The sequence below is a fragment of the Palaemon carinicauda genome, chromosome 9 (genome assembly GCF_036898095.1).
Source record: "Palaemon carinicauda isolate YSFRI2023 chromosome 9, ASM3689809v2, whole genome shotgun sequence".
NCBI lineage: Eukaryota > Metazoa > Arthropoda > Malacostraca > Decapoda > Palaemonidae > Palaemon > Palaemon carinicauda.
The window spans coordinates 23,425,775-23,429,367 of record NC_090733.1 but is presented as its reverse complement, the minus strand read 5'-3'; the positions used below and the strand labels follow the sequence as shown (position 1 = coordinate 23,429,367).

General features: G+C 30.8%; 1 long non-coding RNA gene across 1 annotated transcript; it reads right to left on the bottom strand.

Annotated features, from left to right (window-relative positions):
- Nucleotides 1-478: 478 nt before the first annotated feature.
- On the bottom strand, nt 479-2,723 carry LOC137646767 (uncharacterized). The gene is made up of 3 exons (XR_011045454.1): nt 2,661-2,723; nt 1,748-1,843; nt 479-1,353 (listed from the first exon to the last, which is right to left on the bottom strand). It is a non-coding gene; the product is annotated as an uncharacterized lncRNA (long non-coding RNA).
- Between the last annotated feature and the right edge of the window lie 870 nt (nt 2,724-3,593).

Sequence of the window (3,593 nt, the reverse complement as noted above, 5' to 3'; positions counted from 1 at the left end):
TGCTGGACTGGGGTTCTCCGGTTCAAGCTCCATAGTTTCTTGTAGTGTGATCACGGGGAGCGTATAGGTCTACCTGTTGAGTCTCTCTCTCTCTCTCTCTCTCTCTCTCTCTCTCTCTCTCTCTCTCTCTCTCTCTCTTTGTAATTGTGTCTCTCTCTCCTTTGACCTAGTTTTAAACTTTTCGAAGTAAACTGACCTCCAACCTTGCATTACCAATTACCTTTTGCAATTTCATGTACCCATTATGAATAAGTAATTTCAGCAATTAGTCTGTAATTCATTTGTTCTTCTTATATGACTCGGTAAAATGATACAGCATTCCATAAATCCCAGTGAAATAATCACTAAATTTACTATTATTCGAGAAACTATAGTATAATACTTTTTTAACATTTTTGGGGCATTTGTTCACCTCAAAATACTCTAGCCAATTTTATAAGGAATCAAAAGGACTGTAAAATATAAATATATCTAAAGAAGTAGTAGAGTTTGCTCGGGTTATAAATTACACAATTATGCAAAAATTTAGATTAAAATATTTTTGTAAAAATAAAGAAAGGTGGTGATGGTGGTCTTAGGGATGTCTTCTGGGTTCATGGGGACCTGATAATACCCCTTCAAGAGGTCAAGAGTGGAGAATACCTTCGCCTTGTGCAAGTAGGAGGGATTATCAGTGATGTTGTGTGGGATTTAATTATCCTGTTATGTCTGCATGTTCAGACTCCTTTAATTCCCACAAGGGCACCGGGGCCATCCTTCTTCAGGATCGTGTGTCAGGGCGATGATATGGCTTTGAAGACTTTTGGCAAGGGACCATTTCCTCCATTTTGGTTTGGAAAAGGTCATTCAGCAAGGCTTGACGCCTCGATTGGGCAAACACCAAATGCCCCGTTGTTTTCATAGGGTTATAAATACTGTGCTTGACGGGAACCGTAGGCGTTTGGCGAAGTTTTGAACGAAAGGCTTCCAATTGCAACGTGGGGATGTGGGTTTAGGCTTCTGTGAGTGTGCTGATGCCGAGTGCAATGTCGGAGGAGGCAGGTTGTAGAGGTGTCGTCGAGTATAAATCTGCGTTTACCAATTGATGATGCTCTATATCAGGAAGTGGAAATTGGCGAGGAAATCCACACGAAGTAGTGGCTATGCTACATAGCAACAAGGAATTTCCAAAAGGTATTTGACGCTCCCAAACGTTAGTGTGAGCGTCTCGTATTCATGGGTTTGGATCTCAGATCCATTGGCAGCTACCAGGCAGACCGTCAACAAGCTTAAAATGACTACGTTATGTCCGGGAGAGTGATTTTGGTCCAAGGGAGCAGGAACTACGGTATACCAAAAACCGCACTCCCCTATCTTCATCATGTAAAAATAAAAAAAACTACACAATTATGCAAAACTTTTAGAAAAAAGATACTTAAACATAATTAAACGAATATACTCAAAACTTAATTTTGAAATATATTTAAGAAAATTTTAAGGGATGCTCTCTTCCAAGAAAAGATATCCTAAACAAAGTTCATACTGTAACAAAAAGGTAAATATCAGTATGATTTTTATTACATTACCGAACTACTGAAGTGGACACACACCCGGCGTTCATATACATACATACATACATGCATACATAATATGTTAGGATTACTTAGTTGTACCGTCATATTTAATGAAAAACTATTAGAATTGGTAGATGTGAATTTAATTCTTATATTTCCAAGTATTCTAAAACATTAGCAACTTGTGTCCTTACCTCTTCCGGTATATCAAGTGGTTTTGGAAGGTTTTCTGAAACTTTTTCCTAACCTTTTTTAATTATTCAGAATCCTCAGTGTTTGAGGAAGACATCCTGTTAAAGAAAATATATTTCGATATTGATCGTTACAATAAGTTCAATAGGACATTCTACGGAAAAAAAAAAAGATGGAGCGTTAACTGTTCGCAGTTTGGAATGGAAATAAAGATTCAAATATATAAAGCCTTTAATAGCAAATCCTTTATTAGCAAATCATTTTCTATGTAATTGAACTATTCATTGATGAAGTTAAAAGCAATTGTTGCAAATCATTTTCATTAGCTCTTTTGCATTCCATTAAGAACAACAATATCGAATCAGATCCTTATTGTTTGCAAACTACAAATAGACAATTGCCTGGCAGGAATCTTTCATTTTTGTAGGAATAACAACGTATGCAGACTTTATGATTATGATATCATTATGTAAATGTGCCTTTTATCAGAATATATATATATATATATATATATATATATATATATATATATATATATATATATATATATATATATATATATATATTACAGTCGTGAGAGAGAAGGGTAATTTACCATTTTAGCAGGTGGGTTCAATGGACCATAATAATAATAAAATAAAGGTATTTGAATGAGAATACGATCAAACAAGATTTAAATATAGTAATGCAAAAATTATTTATAAAACATTACAATTAAACTTAAAGTCCATATAAAAGGAACAAATTCCATTAAGGACAGGAATGGCACAATAGGACAAATGACAAATGACAAATGACAACCACGTCTCGAAAAGTATTTTCACACTGGAAATTGAAAACACTTGAAACAAAAGCACAATTCGTTATCAAACCCTTACAACAATATCACTTATACCTAGGTTATAGATACATTACAATAAAGGGGACTGTTTCTCTGCCGGACACAAAAGTCCTTGGTTTAGTTGCTGAGTGGAGACTGATTTAAAATTACATTTAGGGGACGAAGAAATTTAGGAAGGGCGGAGCAAGTAAGAACAAGGAGTGTGAAAAAAGGCAAACAAGTTTCTGGGAAAGGTCAAAGGAAAGTGGTATACAGGGGAAAAAGGTTAGGCAAAATATATACAATAATTACAATAATGTGGAAGGTGTAATATATATATATATATATATATATATATATATATATATATATATATGCATATATATATATATATATATATATCTATATAAATATATATATATATATATAAATATATATATATATATATATATATATATATATATGTATATATATATATATATATATATATGTATGTATATATGTGTATATATATACATATATATATATATATACATATATATTCATATATATATATATATATATATATATGTATATATATACATATATATATATATATTTATATATATATATATATATATATATATATATATATATATATGTATATGCATATATATATATATATATATATATATACTGTACGTACATTTGGATTCCAGGGGGTTAATTAACTTGCCAGTTGTAGTATATGGTTGGTTCCCAGTCACGAGCCGCAGTATAGTTTAATCTGTTAATACCCAGACTTCGGGAGTCATAATCATATACTACATTTTGGGTGCTCAGACCCAGGATCCAGACATTATTATTATTATTATTATTATTATTATTATTATTATTATTATTATATATACATATTTATATATATATATATATATATATATATATTTATATACATATTTGTATATATATATATATATATATATATATATATATATATATATATACATATATGTATGTATAAATATATATATATATATATATATATATAT